General features: G+C 28.5%; 1 protein-coding gene across 2 annotated transcripts in view; it reads left to right on the top strand.

Annotated features, from left to right (window-relative positions):
• The window catches only part of Pde9 (phosphodiesterase 9), a 189689-nt gene that overhangs the window by 160445 nt on the left and 11496 nt on the right, over nt 1–17748 (top strand). The window lies entirely within an intron of this gene.

Here is a 17748-nt window from a genome sequence, read left to right on the forward strand (position 1 = left end):
TAAAAACTAGGTCAGGATAGTTTAATATATCGCTATTTTTATGATCTACAAAAAAAATTCTACAACAAAATTTTTAGTCTCTGCTTACAGAATTTTCATTTTGATCGTTTGTACTTTTTTTTTTTTTATTTTGTGTGAAAACATTAAATAGCTTACTTTATTTCCAAATTAAAAAAAAATTCTATACTTTAAAAAATTTATTTTAAAAGTTTTGGTGAGTGTGCACTTCACTTCATCGACAACTCGAAAATAGTATTGCGTACTAAAATTTTTATACTTATACTGTACTGCGCAGCTATCAAAGTAACACAAAAATATCTTAACAATTTAATGCTTTAAAATGCAACAGTCGCGTAGAAATTTTATACCAACAAAAATCACTTGTTGTGGTTTTGGTATACCAAAGATTTAAATTTTTTACAAAAAAATTTTTACAAATAATTTTTTTAGTGTCTAATTACAAAATTTTTATTTTTTTTTTGTACGTGTGAAAAAATTAAATAGCTTACGTTATTTGCACAAAAAAAGTTTCTGTGCTTTCAAAAATTTATTTTAAAAGTTTAGGTGAGTTAAGTAGGCAAAATTTCGTCGAAACTCAAAAATAAGTAGTATTGCGTACTAAAATTTGTATACTTATACTGTACTGCACAGCTATCAAAACTAAGAAAAAAAATATCTTAACAATTTCATGCCATAAAATGCAACACTTGCGAAGAAATTTTAAACTCACAAAATTCGCTTGTTGATACTAAAATTCGCTAGCAGCGGTTGGGTGAGGTAGCACCATAGTTTTTACCTCCATTTTCATTTATTAGTTTACATGTTATTTTACGTTTTCGACGCAAGCGAGCACGAATTTATTTATTTATTTGTTTTTGTATTTAACATGCCAGGCAGGTATACGAAGCCAGAAAACAATAAATGTCAATTATCAGAGCGAACATTTTGGCTTCGCTATTTTCGGTCAGCAGACACAGACAGCGAGGCGCAGGCACACGAGCGCACAGAAACACATACTCGTACTCAATGAGCAAGCAAAATGTGTGTATAAAGTATAAAAAAAAATTTATTGCTGCTCACTTATTGCCCAGCCGCCGAACGCAGTGGGTTTGTAAAGCGGCGCTAGCGACAACGGCTGCAGGACATGCAACAGTTTACACAGACGAAAACTGCGGTCAGCATGACAATGTTGTCCTCTTGTACACATGCACATTTGTACACTTAGGTTAACGAATATATTTTTCGTCCTTGCAACTATATCAATCGTAAAAATATATAATATTTTATATCCTAGCTGCTGTCCATTTCGTGAGTGGTGTGCTTGTTTTATACCTTACTCATAATCCCACCACTACAGGCATTAATGCATACATATTTGTTTGGGTGTGTGTGCGTGTTCGAAATGTCCTGCTAAAAATAATTGCTTTTCCACGTGCGACATGACACACACACAGAGTGAAGAGCGAAGGAAGTTTGCCAGCCTACGATTTGTGCAGCGTTTATTTTTAACCTCAACACCACGGTCTAGGCTTTTTATGTATTCTACATCTGGCGTTCGCGGAATATTTTTGCACTGCATTTCATTGCTTTTAAGTGTGTGTGTGTTGAGTAGGTTATATGTGTAAGTTTGTGTGTGTATGTGGAAAATATTAATTCTGTTTTTGCTGACTGCCTATAAAAACTTTGTAAAAGTTATTAAAGTAATTAGAGCTTCATATGTGATTTGCGGATGGGAGAGCCACATTCGCGGAGTTTATGAAATGAAATTCAGAAATTTCTGCATAAACTTTGGTCTTGAATAAATTTATGCATGTAAATTGTCATTGCTATCAATGGAATGTGGGACATATGTACGTACATATGTATGTAGCTAAATATTTGTAGTTATGATAATCATTACGAAAAGTGCTTTTATAGATAATTTCGTTGCTAAAACCTAATAGATTTTAGATGCTTAAAGCCTTCTATAGACAGTTTGTAATTTTTTTTGTATTAAAAATTATAAACTAAAAGTTTTGTGCGATACTTCATATGTTCCTAGAAACTTTAATTCAAACTTTTCCTAAATGTTTTATACTAATTTTTTTTTCTAAAAAATTTGTACTTAATATTTGCACAAAAAAAAATTTACCTAGAATTTATTATTAAAACATTATGTTTTAAAAAAAATTTGACTGAATTTTGTTTTGATAATTTCATCCTATATTTTTGATTAAAAATTTGTATGCCAATTTGCGCTAAGATTGTTGTAGAAAATTTGTTGTTGCTGAATATATTTTAATGAGTCTTTGCACGTAAAATTTTGTATTAAAAAATTTGGCAGTGAAAATTGTGTAGAAATATTTGTTATTCAAATTTTTTTAATAAACATTTTGTACCAAAATTTCGTCATTAAAATAATGTACAAAAAGTTTGTACTTAATTCTGGTACTAAAAATTGTGTACTGAAAATGTTGTGCTTAAAAACCTGTACTAAAAATACTTGTCCAAAAATTGTAGTGAAAGCTTTTTTTACAAAAAAATTTATTGAATTTTTTTAAATGCAGGCTACAAATTTTTAGTATGCCAATTTGTTAACTGACTCCTGATTGTAAAATATTTTGTGCTAAAATTTTCAAATTGAGTACTAAAAATTTTAATTTCTCTTGCATTACTAAAAATTGTATATCTGCATCAACACACTTTTGAATTAGAATTAAATAAAAAAAATTTATTAATTTTTGTACTAAATATAAAGAGTGGAGTTACGATTTTAGAATACTTACATTCCTACATATCTATGCAGTATAAAAAATACTTTAAAAAATTTGGTACTAAAAATTTATTACATCGAATAAATCATACCATAAAAAGTGCGTAATTTTCAGTTCTAAAAAGTTATAAGTTTCGTACAAAAATTTGGTACTAAAAATTTATTACATATTACAAGTTAAGTACAGCCAGAAAAGGTACTGGGTAATGAGACCTTAATATGCACAACTAAAAAATATTAAATTTTTAGTTTGGCCAAAATTAGTACACACTGAAAATTTAGCATATACTTAAAGCTACGTTTTTAAAAAGTAAAGATTTGATAACTAAGTAGGCTAAAAATTAATCTTTCGTATCCAACTGACTTTGTAAAAGCTATAATATTCGTGCCTGAATAATAATAATATAATAATAGTTAATAAATAAATTACAAATAATAACACAAACAAACCTCTTCGCTGCAAAAATGTTCTGGCTTTGCTTATTTAAGTGGAAATCCTACTGTGGTTATTTATTAGTATTTTAGGAATGGATTTAAAATACCTTAAACCCTTATATACATACACATATGTATGTATGTACATAAGTATTTAGGTATTTCTGCAAAAAATCCAATCATCGCATTCTCAACCTAAATAATTCATGATTTCACGTATAGCCACTTCAAAGTATTTTGCGCTAAAAAAAAACTCTCTTACCAACGCAGTCAGACATAAAAAATCAGTCCAACTCAAAAGCCACATCAATAAAGAAAATCTTGCTGTTGGCCTTTTTTTGCAGACACTCACTAAGCCTAAGCTTTAAATTTTCCATTTGCATACTCAGTAAAGAAAAAAAAATACAAATCACACAACCTGAAAGGAAACATTAAAACAGCAATAAGAAAAGAACAATCAAAAGGCAGTTTAAAGTAAACGAAAAATGGAATAAAAAAGAAACCAAAGTGAATGCCAAAATAAACGAAAGCAAACGCATGAGATCAAAAAGTCCAATAGAGAGCAACAGTCTTTTTTTGGCATTGGTTTCTTGTTTTTTTTTTTTTAGTACTCAGCAATGAAAATCATCACACGCACTGTCAAAGAGATAGTCATAGTCTAGCAGACAGGAATTACAAAGCGTTAAAAAACAAAGAAGACGCACTTACATTTACGTACACTTTTAACGAATGCACATATAAACATGAGCCAGTTAAAGAGCCGCTTTAGTCAAGTGGCAAGTTAAGCTAGTTGGCCGCACACGGGCAGGCACATAAATACAGAAAGAAATTCATTTTGAAGTCTAGTATTCGGCTTTCTTATGGCGATACGCAAATTGGCTAATGTCGCGGCATATGAGCCGACGAGAAATGCGTTGTTTTATGCGTTTGATTGACTATATATTGTAGGCAGACCTCTATTTTTTTTTTTTAAGGCATTAGTAGATGAGGTTTTGCTTGAATATTTGTTGACGTACTATAACCAAATATGATTTTATGATTTTTGAAACATATTTTAGTTTTAAACATTGTATAAGTGGCTTTGTATAAATAGCCCAGGGAGTGGTGTATTTAGAGGACTGCCTTGGTAAAAAAAATAAATATAAAAGACTTGACATGCATTATTTAATGCTATACTCCTATAAGGAAAATTTTTTGTTAGTAAATACTTGTGACAGCGGAGAAAGGCCGCCATTGCAATAGGATATTAAAAGAGAAAACAAGAAAAAGTAGTGCCAAAACTATTACAGAAATTTGGTACGAAAATTTTAATTTTTAAAATTTCAACCCAAAAAAACCTCAGCTTGAAATGGAGACAAGAAAATTAATATACTTATGTAAATATACCAAAAATTTAGTTAAAAATGTTCTAACATTAAAAAATTTGAAATTAAAAAATCTTAAAAATAAAAATTCTAAATAAAAAAAACTACTGAGAATTTGTACTAAAAATTTACGTAAAATAAATGCTGATATTATTTTTTCGTGAAATTTTAATACTGCGTAGTGTTGCTATTGAAGAACGGAAAGCCGTTCGAAATGCGTCCAAGGTTGTTCGGCTCAATACAAAAATGTGATTTGAAAATTTTTACAAAAATAAAAAAGTTTTACTAAAAATCGTTTTCTAAAATTAGAACTAAAATAATTTTTTTCGTAAAAGTCTAGTCATGCAAACTTTTGATTACTAATAATGGGTTGCTTAAATTAGTACTAAAATTATTACTAAAACTCAATTTACATTACATAACTATAGCAGAATTATTATTTTGGAAATTTGTTTACTAAGATTTAGTACTCAAGTTGAGTCTCAATAAAATATCGAAAAACTATTTTTTCGGTAAGTTTTATTACCAGACATATATTTACGATATATTTTACCCAAATATAAGAGCCAAATTAAAATCAAATTAGTTTAAAAAATTAAGAAAATATTAGTGGTCTCTGAAGTCAAACCGGAAGAAATGATTTATGCCACTTTCAAAATAAACGACTTACATGTAGTATATGTATATAAATATTTAAGTACTAACACTTTTAAATTAATGTCTAACGAAAAGCCTTAAATCTGAACTATTTTGTGGCAATTCTTGCTGCTAGCAAGAGGAAAAGGATAAAACTCCAAATCTAACGTCCAATTTCAAAATAATAATTTTTTTCTAAATCTATTTAAATAAACTAAATCCAAAAATAAAAATTAATAGTTCGTTTGTTTGCAGCTGCTCGAAATATTGAATTAAAAAATTAGTACTAAAACTTTCTAGTATAATTCAAAAAGTACTAAAAGTTTAATACTTTTTCACATAGGCTAGGCTTATTCTTAAATTTTGTTTTGTTTTTAAATTAAAATATGTAACAGTATATACTAGAGTTTGGAACCTTATTAAAAAGTACTAAAAGTTTAGAACTAATGCTCTCGTTGAAATCTAGCATAACTTTATTGAAAGTACACGCTTTTGAAGTAAGGACTTAAGATTTTTTAAATAAATGAAAAATCAAAAAATAAAATTTTTAAGTATTAAGTTTTTTGAATCTTATAAAATTCATTTTTAAAGATAGGTACTTCGGCAACACGAAATTCAAAAAAAAAATTAAATAACATTTTCTTCAATACCGGATAGGAATTAAGATTTACACCTTTTTTACAATTTTGTCGATATTTGATATATCTATGTAACTTTATACAAAGCTTGGGTAAGAAAAAATTAATTTTTTGATGCATAATTGTTTTTTTTTTTTTCACATTTAAAACTTCTACTTTTAGTCACACTCCAAGTCCGGCATACAGCGCGTATACGCAACCTTAGTTGTTCATATACTTGCCACACTCGATAGGCATCTTAAACGCTACAGCTTGCACTTTGACATATGAATGGCATGCGATCAATGCAAATTTATGTTAAGTATACATGCTTGCACACTGCTTATTTGTTTGTGTGTTTTTGGTGTTGTGTATAGGCAAATATTCATATCCTTTTAACACTTCCCCTAGAAACTATAAGTCAAAGTATTTTACTTTAACGTAGCTGATAGCTGGCAGAGGTTTTAGTGTGTCAACTACGTTGGTGCAATAACCTGCCAATGCAATGTTATTACCGTTCACTCTTTGAGTGTGTATGCAAGTGTGTGTGTATTTGAATTCAAGGTGCTATAAAACAAAGCAAAGCTAAGGCAGAGGGGTGAACTATAGGAACTTGGCAGCAAGTGCAGCACTTGTACACACCCGATTTTTCGTCTGTCCTGAACAATAAAAAAAAAATGGACTTGGCACCTTTTCACCCTTAGGTGACGATATACATATGTATGTATATATGCTCTTTAGTTAGCTAGGTCTGTGCGCATTTTCTGTCTGTCAAAGTTTTTGTGCACATACATGCATGCTTGATATTTACAATTGACATGCTTTGAGCAACAATGAAGCTGACAACAACTTCGATTATGTCAAAATACAAATGCATGCATTTTTTATGCAATTTTTCAGAAAATGTTTAATAACTTGAGAAATCATAAAAAACAATTGCAAAATTAAAAACTTGAATTCAATTTCAAATTAGGAAAAAGGACGAAATTTGAAATGCATTAGATTAAAAGCTAGCTTAAAATCTTTTACAAAATAGTTTTACTTTAACTGCCAGTTTTACCAGCCATTTAATGATGTTTTTTCTACCGAAAAATGTATACTTCTCATGTGCTACGCAAATATGCTACAGAGAGGGCAATGAAAAGGCAACATTTTTGTAGAAAATAAAACGCCATAAGTGAATAATTATTTGTTCCCTTCTGTCAGTTTTGATATTAAATACCAAAACAAAAATATATTTTGTACTTAACTGGCTTTTGTGAAACTGGCTATAAGTAAATCGATGAAGTTAAAAAAAAATATTTGAATATATCAGCAAAACAGTAAGCCAATATATAAAATATGAAATCAATATAAAATAACTTTTTTCCTCTAATTATAATGTTTTCAATATTTTTATATGTAATTGAAAATATCCACTAAATATTATTTCAAATTTTACGAGCCTCAACAATTTTTTTAAGTTTTATGAAAATATTCTCTAAAATGTAAAATGCTGAAACTAAAAACTAAAAAACACACATTTTTCGACATAAAATTTTCTTCGAAATAAATTTTTATCATGAAAAAAATTTTGATTGACCAAAACTGTTTGGACTTTGAAAGATTTATATTTTTTCTTCCGAAAGTTGCGAAATTTTTTTTGGTGAAAGCATTAATGTATTGACAAACTACCAAAAAATGTGTTAAAAATTGCAAAAAAAAACAAAAAATCTGCAACAATTAAAAAATAAATAAACTTGATAAAAGCGTTCAGTTAGATAGTTCAATAATTTAAGTTAACAAAAAATTGACTGGAATCTAAAGTAACTTAATTCAAAATTTTAAAACTTTTTTTTGGAAATAATTGGACACCAAAAAACTAACGCTTGAAACGTTGTTCAAAATGGCAAACGAATTCCAAAAAAATTAAATCCAGTTTCTTCTTATTTTAAAAGATTTTTCGAAATACCGTACAATTGAAAAATCAATAAAGTTTCTACTAAAAATATTCCGGCATAGAAAAAAACAATCAATCAAAACCTAAGAACCAAATATTTGGTCCTCAAAAAATTCAATTCATTTATGTATGTATGTATTTTAATAATAAAAAAAGGTAGAAAATTCATCTTATTTTAAGTAATACTCTATATTTGAAAGCCAAAAAGAAATATTTTGAACAAAGTTGTTTCTTTAAAAAAGCTTGAAACATTATTTCTTGAAGGTAATTGCAGTTTTAAATAAAAAAAATCATATTCATAAAAATATGTTTTGATCTAGCAAGCTGGATTTTGTTTATTAGAATATTTGTACATATGTTGCCCTTCTTCTTAAAAGAAAAGCTCTTGGAAAGTATTTTTAATAGTTTCACAAAAAGAAAACCTTTCGATCTCAAAAAAAATATTACATTATTTTTTGCGCCGCCTACGAACGGCAAATGGTTTTAATGAGATACCTTTTCAAGGCAGAAATACACTCGGAGGTTTGCCATTGCCTGCCAAGCGAGGAAAAAATTTTATAGTTAGAAAAAATATTTTCTAGTTTAAATGTTGCCTGGACCATGGATCGAACCCGGGTATGCTCATCTAACCACACAGCCACAGCAGTCGCGACCCGACTTATTTCAAAAATATGAAATATTTTGTTTAAAATTAATACAATTTTGTTTTAAATTGGGAATTATTAAAAAAAAACCTTTCCAAAAAATATTTAGAGTAAGTTTCTACTTAGTTATTTATTTTAATCCTTTTTTAATTTCTTATAGTAAAAAGCTTAGAAATTATTTTCAACATTTAGGTTACATAACAGTGGTTGCCACTCCTCACAGTCCAACAGAGAGGCGCACACTTAGGCCAGTAGGCCCATTGTGCTGCCACTTTAGCGAGCTTTTGCTCCTTTCCCCCAGTTAACCGTGTGATAGAACCACCGTGTTTTTTATGTAGTGCGAAAATTATAAAAACTTAATTATTTTTAAATATTTTTAGTAATTTTTATATTTGTCTATTTTTGTCTTGTTTGATACCCGTATTGTAATATTTCGTTTATTTTATCAATTTAATTCAAAACAATTTTTGAAATAGGTGGAAACCCTCCTTAAAAAAATATTTTCGACAGTAAACTTTCCTAAACCTCTTCAGTTTGATACCCATATTGCAATATTTAATTTACGTTATCAAATAAATTAAACAAAAATTTTCAAACAGATTGCAGTCTTCCACAGAAATATTTTCGGCTGTAAGCCTTCTTAAACCTCTTTCTTTTCATAGCCATATTACAATACTTACTTTATCTTATCAATTTACTTTAACCGCAATTTTCAAAAAGGTGGAAACTCTCTATTTTTTTTCTTCCTATATTTTAAGTTAGACCTATAGCAATGCATCGGTGAAAACTTCATTCAATTCCATGTATTAGTTTTGGAGTGATGCGCGTACAAACATACAGGTAGACAGACAGACAAACAGACAAAAATTTTAAAAATTGTTGACTTGGCTTCTGTTACTCTAATAAAGACCACCCATATTAATTTTTCTTTTATATCTATAATGAACAGACATCGGCCTGTTACAATTTTATTATATTGTATAGATTAGATCTCAATCTAAGGTCATCCTCAGCAATTACCAAAAACAAAATAAATAGTACAAAAATTTCTTTAAAAAATATATGGCAAAACAATTTTTATTAATTATATTTTATTATATTTCAAAATATTTTGTACATCCACTGACAACCGCGTCGCGTCAATGCGCTGCCATACTGCTTTTATTGCTCGTCTTCTTTTACCGTTCCACTCTTCTCGCTCTGATTCCTCGCCCTGAGTAACTAAACGTAGTTGGTGTTGTTATTTCTTGGCTTTGTAGCCATCATCAAAGTATTTAATCACTACGCGACGGATATTAATTAACAAAATCCACACCAACGCACACTCCAATAAACTGGCACAAATACTCGAAAATATACAAATACTACATACACATACATATCTACACTTAAGTACATATTTGCACAAGCTCCTAAGCATCTACCTTGTACTCATTTTCAGGCACTCAGCGCACATAGTATTTAAATACGTTCCTTACACATCCCACACCGACATACACAAAATTTCAGTTATATTCTATATTTGGTAGTGTTTGTTTGCATTTTCGCCTTGCTTTATTTATGTGTACATATGTACTATGTAGTACTTATGCTGTCCTGGTGTGTACTGCTGTTCAATTTAGTCAGCTACCGATAACTTCGTCTTTTGTCTTGCCACAATTTGTGTATATGTATGTGTGTGAGAATTTGTTAGGAACATTAACCGCAAATGAGTACCGAAATTATGATCAGACTAATGATGAAGTACTTGAAGAATTTTCTAAGCTTTAAGGCTTGGTTGAATGATTTATTTCAAGAGTGGGCACAAAGCAATGCGAAAATGGAAAGATGGATGTATGTACACTAGGGTGGTTCTAAATGAGTAAAGTCGGAATTTTAATGCTCTCACCCACTAGGATTGTTCTATACCGAAAAAATTATGCCCCTATTTTTTTATTTTGACATCAAAAAAATATTTAGAAGTCGCACTCAAAAGTTTACCATGTATTTTATATGGGAAAAAACCACTTTCTTTTAAGTCAAACAATACCATTCATTGCCTTATTTTTATTACTATTTTTCTATATTAAATACGCGCTGTTTACATAAAATTAGTATAAAAATATGTGTACTAAAATGATGCTGATTTTTGTACCTAAAATGTGTTCCAAGCTTTTGTTTCAAAAAACAAAACCCAAATTTTTGTACTACTAAAAATATGAAAATTTTTTTTTTTCTAAATGAAATGTGCACTAAATTGCGGTACTAAAATATAAAAAGCCAAAACTTTTCGTACTAAAAAAATAGCAAATTTTTTGTACGATGAATTTGTTATTTGTATTTTTGCTTGTAAAAATGGAATGTAGAAAACAATTTTTCACAAACATTTTTTTAAAACTTTGTTTATTAATCATTCGCAAAAAAAATTAAATGTAAAAATCCATTCGCCTAAAAAATTTTGTAAATTTTCGGTACTGCGTTAGTGGCGCAAAACAATTTTATTTTTTCTTTAAAAATAAAAATTAAGGAAATGGAACCTTGTTTTAGGTTTACAACTGTAAACACCAATTTTCCAAACAAAAAATTTACTAAAATTCTAATTAATCTTTTTTGAAGCGTAAAAATTACTTTTCATGTATTATTTTATAAAATGTTTGGGAAAATTAAGTTTTCCGACAAAAATGTGCTAAAATTTCGATATCCATTTGGACGTGTAAAAATTATTTTATTGAAATGAGATTCAAAAAACCTTTTTTAAATTTACAAACTAACACAAAAAATGCTATTTAAATTTTTACTATAGTTTTTTAAAGTAGAAAACAATTTTCCAAAACAAAAATGACTAAAATTTTATATTTTGGGACAAAACAAAGATATCAAAAAAAAAGTTCAATAATTTTGATATCACAAAAAATACTGTTTAAATTTTAACTATAGTTTTTTAATATAGAAATCAATTTTCCAAAACAAAAATTACTAAAACTTGGAGTTCAATATTTTTGATTATGGTTTTGAAATGTAAAAATAAATTTTTCCAAAAAAATTAATTAATAAAATCTGGATTTTGTTTTTAACGATATAGTCCGTTAAAAACAGTAGCACCCGAATTCATAAAAAATAAAAGAGGATTTAACTGCTTAGTAAATCGAAAATTTTTATGAAAATATTACTTTATAAAGCTCTTTAAACCTTTTTTTTTCAAGAAGAAGGCCGTTCAATTTTAATTTTACTTTTGAGTATAGAGCTTAACTTTCCCCAAACAAAAGCAAGAACTTGTATAGTAAATTTTCAAAAACAAAACAAACATTCAAATTTTAGTTTTGCTTTCGAGCGCAAAATTCACCTTTCCAAAAAGTAAAAGCCAAAATCACAAAAATGTGGAGTATGATTTTGGCACGTAAGAATTGACTTTCCAAAAAAATTTCACAAAATAAAATTAAAATTTTGCTGCTGAAGCTCAAGAATTAACTTATTAAATTTTACCGTTGAAACGTAGAAATCATGTTTCTCCAAAAAATATTAAAAAAAAACATACTTTGGGACACTTTTTGCCCAAAAATACGGCAGGGTATTATGCTAAATTTTGTGCCTTCTGAAAAACTACGTGTTACACACATAAAAAAATTCCCTCAGAATTGACTATTTAAAATTATTACAAAAAAATGTATTAAAAATTTTGTCAGATATTCGGTAAATAAAAGCAGACGCTAAAAACTAATAGCTCTTTCGGGCACAAAGTCCAGTTCCGATTAAATTTAAATTATCAAAAGAATCAAAATGTATTTATGTATGTATGTAAATATGTAGATATTTTGTTTTCTCTATTACGGCAGTCAACGGAGTACATAAATTCTTAACTTTTCGTTACATTTCTTTCTAAAGTATCTTTGGTTCCTATAGCTTTGCCTTAAATACTCTTGACAAAAAAAAATATTAGTTGCACTTAAAAACAAAAACAAATTAATTCAAATTTAAAATGACTTAGCCGCACGCGCTTTAGTACTTGAGTTTGCTTTGCTTCTTATTTTCTCAAGCTATGCCACACTCTACTCGACTCAGCGCCATGGCAACGTAAGGAATCAATTTTTCCTTATTTAGTAATTATTTGGAATCATTAGTTAATAAGATTTATCTTTAAGCTCTTTGAGATGGAGGCGGTAGCAGAAGGTGAAAAACGAGGTGGTGTTTTTGCGCTGAGACGCTGGCAACTTTGCATAGCGACGGCGCCGACATTTGCGAGAAGAGCAGTTAATTGCGTTTTCTGTTTGGCTTTAACAATTCGAAGACAGATGTCGCTAGTCTCGGCGCAGCATGTTCTTGGAGATTGTTGAATTGATGTGCCACCGTGTAGGCTTATACCAGTCAATCTACTAGTTTAGTCAATGCCTGGAGTGCCTTTTCACTGCGGACATGTTTGCGTAAAAGAGATGAACATAAACAGTAATATTGCCGCAATTATTCCATTAAATGTACAACTGAATCTGAAATTTCCGTAGAAATCTACTACGGTCTCGATTAGAAGACGAAGAGTCTCGTCAATAGTCTAAAAATGTCTCTTAACGAGTACAGGGATTTATACAAAATTAGGACATACGAAAAAATTTCGGAAATTTCAGGAAAAAAATTTAGAAGTTCCTTAAAAATTTCGAAAAGTTTCGAAAATATCTCAAATGATTCAAAAATCCCTACAATACCGGAAAGGTGCGGCGAAAAGTTCCGACAAATTACGAAAACATGAACGAACAGTTCCAAAGAACCGACCTCAAATGAATGCAAAAGGTCTCGAAACCCGTGAAGAACCCCGCAAGACTAACGAAAAATTCCAGAAAATGCTGGAAACCCTATCGAAAAACAAAAAAAAATCTAAATTACTTAAAAGATTCCGGAAATAGCAATAATAATAATAAACAAATTACGTCGCACAAAACAAATTTGAGGCGAAACTATGTATGTAGACCAAATGCTTAGCAAAGAGTGCGAGCCCAAAATTGAATCCTCTTTATTAGCATTTTCGTTCAAATACTTTTAATATTTTGGATTTTTTTATTTTACTTGTTATTTCTATATTAAGTCATGTTATTCAAAAAAGATTTTACAATTTTCTTAAGAAATTATTTTAGTTATAAAGTATTTGATACATTTTTTTCTTTATCTTATTTAAATTTTTAGTTTTAATAATAATTAACTTTTTTTGTTTCATAAATTCTTAATTCATTTTATCTTATTTCAAAGTTAATTTGATCTCTTTTCTTGTATTTTTAAAGAGTTTTCTCTCACCATCTTCTTAAATTAATTTTTCTGGCTCTGTAATTTGGACACAATTTTTTTATTTTACCTTTATTATTTGATTTTTCTTTCTTTTAGTTTGCTTTATTTTATTTTGCTATAATTTATTTTACTTTATATTATTTAGTTCTGCTTTATATTACTTCATTTTATTTTATTTGAATTTATTTGACTTTACTTTATTTTACCATAATTTTATATTTTGATTTATAAATATTTTTTTTTAATTATTTCTCTCGTCGTTTGCTAAAAATACTTTTCTAATTCTAGATTGTTTATAATTTTTTTGACAACAGGTTTTTTTTAATATATATTTTTATTAATTTTATTATATATCTAACATTTTTTTAATTATATTACCTGACCATTTTCTCGTGCAATTTTATTAAATTCTTTTATTGAATTTTTATTAATTTTTTGTTTTATTTATGCATCTTTTTCCGTCTTATTTAATTTAAAATGACTTTATTTTATATTTCTAGTTTACTAAATTTTCCTTCGTTTTATTTTATTTATTTTACTTTATTTCGTTTTTAATCTTCTCTTGCATTTTCTTAGAATTAGGAAAATTTTTGTATGATAAAATATTTATTTTTAAAATTTTGTTTTATTTTCGTTTTATTCATAATATTTATTTTACCTCAAAATTTCCATGTGATATATTGTTTTTATTAACCGAAAAGGAGGAAATTATCAATTCATCGAAATATTTTTTTATACGTGTTGCCGAATAAATTGGACCAGGGTGGTCCCATACTAAATTGGTTCAGTTTTGATGAGCAAAAAATTCGGTTGTATTTTTGCTTACTTATTTCATTTTTCATTTCCTTTTTGTTTTATGTATCCTTTTCTGTTTCATCTTGTTATGTATTTATTTAGTTAAATTTTTTTTTAATTTTTTTTCCGTGTTTTTAACCGACTTCAGACTTCAAACAAAGGTGGAGGTTTTCAATGCGACGGAAAATTCTTTTTTTTATTTAAGTTGCCGCATAACTTTTGGCCACTTGGTTACTCCCATTACAATTTGGAAATTGAGGAAATCAACGGTTCTCCTAAATTTTTGTATGAGATTAAAGTCGGTTTTTGTTTTTCGCTTAAAAACTGCTTGTTATTTTATTGATTATTTTTCTAATTTTTAATTTTTCTCACATATTTTCTCAATACCTCATAATGAATTTAAATTACTTTTTCCTCTTAAATTTTAGTTTTATCAAATTTTCTCCTTCCATTTAATATATCAGATATCTCGAAATTTCATCAAAACCATAGAGCGTAAAAAAATATATATATGTATATTTTTTTCGAAAAATTATCGCATCAAAGCTTTGCATCTCATTAGTAAGCGCACATACAGGAAAACATGTGTATGCAAATACATTAATTTCAAAGCGTAAACTCACAGCGAAAACTCCACTCCCCATTTTACACGCTCGACAACGATTTATATTACATAGTAAAAAATTTTAATTACGAGTACTAAATAAGCGCACACGCTGCGCTCATCACTTATAAACTGTTATGGCTGGGTGTTGGTCATGGTGGTAGTGGTGAAACTCACACCTGTCAAAGCAAGTACATAGCCGTGGCTTATATGTATGTACATCTGTATGCTTTTTTTGTGCTGCCGAAGCTGAAGCTGCTACAATTCACCTGGCCGCCGGCTCAACACTTAATTAAATGTTACACATACCGCATGTAGCCGTAGCCGCCGAGCTAGAATATTCAGTTGATATGACTGTTAGTGAAGCTGCCTATGTACGCATAGATTTTTACGCATGTATATATGGTGCATGTGTGCGTATGTGTATTAGCCACAAACAAAATGTGTGCATAGGTTTGGTTTCTTTTTTTCGAACGTTTTTTTACTGCATACCAGCACCTTTTTGCGGCCATGCACCGTCGCTATGAATATTTTGGTTTTGTGTTACGTTTGCTTGTGGCTGTGTTGGCAGATGTACATACATATGTGAGTTTGAATATTTTTTATATATGTGCTTGTACATGCGCACAGGCATTTTATAGCTTTAAATGGTGTCATATGACAACGCTTGACCGGCACTCACGTGCTTAACTAAAACCACCACTAAAAATATGTTTCATATTTTTGATAGCCTAAATTTAGGCTGCATAGCTGGTAGAGGCTGCAATTAGTCATGGATAGGAAAATATATAGCCAGAAAGATTTATTTTGGTTTTATATTTGTCATTCACTATAGTGGCCACTCATACGCCCCGTCATCCATCAATTAAGTATGTTTTACAAATACTTATGTATGAGTTATATATTTATGTATACAGCATAACAATCAAATGCTATTAAAGGACAAAACAAAAGCAGAAGGCGCACAGTTTTTTGAGGTAATTATACCGATTGCCTTACAATTAACATTTGTTTAGAACATAATTTGAAGGAAGCCAATGAAAGGCAGCAAATTATAAGGGAGCGAACGTAAGCAGTTTTAATACAAAAACAAAAAATAAATAAAATAAAAAGGAAGTCAAAACAAAACAATACTACGAAAAACAATTTAAATACTAAAAAGCGACAAAGTGGAAAACTTTAAACAGAAAAGTGACGAACAATGCAAAAAATTAAATACAATGTAGACAAATTTAACGCCAGTCAAACAACTAAGTAACTTACGAGAGCGTACAATGTGATGTGGGTCAAGTTGTACGAAAATGTAATTAAAACTTTTGCATTCATGACCGCTGTTTCAATGTGTGTGTGTGTGTGTGTGCGCGCATGAGAAATTGCTTTTATTTTTTCCCCATTATTTTCTCTCGCTTTTTGCTTGACTGCTTTGGTCAACTTTTTATGACTTGAGCAACCGTCATGAATATGCTTTCAAAAAGTTGCTTAACGTAGTATAATTTCATAGGTGCAAGAAATATAAATATTGAAGAAAATTAAGGAAACTTAGCATACGAAAATTTAGTTAAGTTGAAAGATATACAGTGCAAGTTGTTTCACTTTTGAGGGAATGGAAATCGAGAAAATCGCTAAACGAGTATCTCCTCGGCTGTAATTTTTAAAAATAAATTTTATTTTATTTTATAATTTTGTAAATTTTAAAAATAATCATTTTTCTAAAATTACATACATGGAAGTTTTTAACAAAATTTTAAATTTTTGGTAGGGGATTAATTTTTATTTTAGAAAAATAAGCTTTTGGTATGAAATTTTATGGAAGTATTTTTTAGTCTGTAGTTATCTCATTTGTCTATAAGAAAAAATTTTTCTGTAGACTAGTACTTAAATAAATAAAAAGAAAATTATACTAGATTAGAATTACATTCTGAGTAGCATATATGTAGCACAACATTAACGGAAAATTAAAGGACATCCAAAAAAAATTTGAAAAGCCAATTTTTGGGAAATGTGTATTCTTATAGACATATTTTTTAGTTAAAAAAAAAATTAAAATTAACTATTTTCTTGTATTCGGATTAAAATTTGTTTAGGAATATAATTCGAAAATTTTTATATTGAATTGAATAAAAATTACAAAAATTTAAATCGTCGAAACGCAAGTCTTTGCGTTTGGAAAAAAATATTCATTTTCAACGAAAGTTTTCTTATGGAAGTATTTTCTGGTCGGAAAAAACAAAATTTGATATATATATAAAAACTTACTGAATATATCGCAATATTTACAATTTACTTAGTTGATTTTTTTTAGAAATTAAAAAAAATTCAGTTCTAAAGTAATGCCTTTTTACTCACGCAGCACTAAATTCTTTTATATGAAAATATTTAATTTTTTTAATTAACTTTTTTTTCATTTTAACTTAAAACTTAAAAAAGAATCGCTTAATTAACGATATTTTAGTGAAAATAAAAACAATTTATTTTTTTCGGAGCACGACCTAATTTTTGTGCCTACAAAATTATCACACCAATATCTTTAAGAATACTCAAATGAAAACAATATTTTTTAAAATATGCTACCGTACCAATCTTTACTTGCATATGAAAATATAAAACCTAAATATTTTTAATACATTGACAAAAAGCTTGGCTTCAATGAAATGAAAAAATTTCACTTTTTAGAATATGATCTAATTCTTTGTAATTAAAAAGAGGAATTTCATT

This window comes from Rhagoletis zephyria, unplaced genomic scaffold (genome assembly GCF_001687245.7).
Source record: "Rhagoletis zephyria isolate East Lansing unplaced genomic scaffold, Rhagoletis_zephyria_1.1 Rzeph_scaffold_00543, whole genome shotgun sequence".
Lineage (NCBI taxonomy): Eukaryota > Metazoa > Arthropoda > Insecta > Diptera > Tephritidae > Rhagoletis > Rhagoletis zephyria.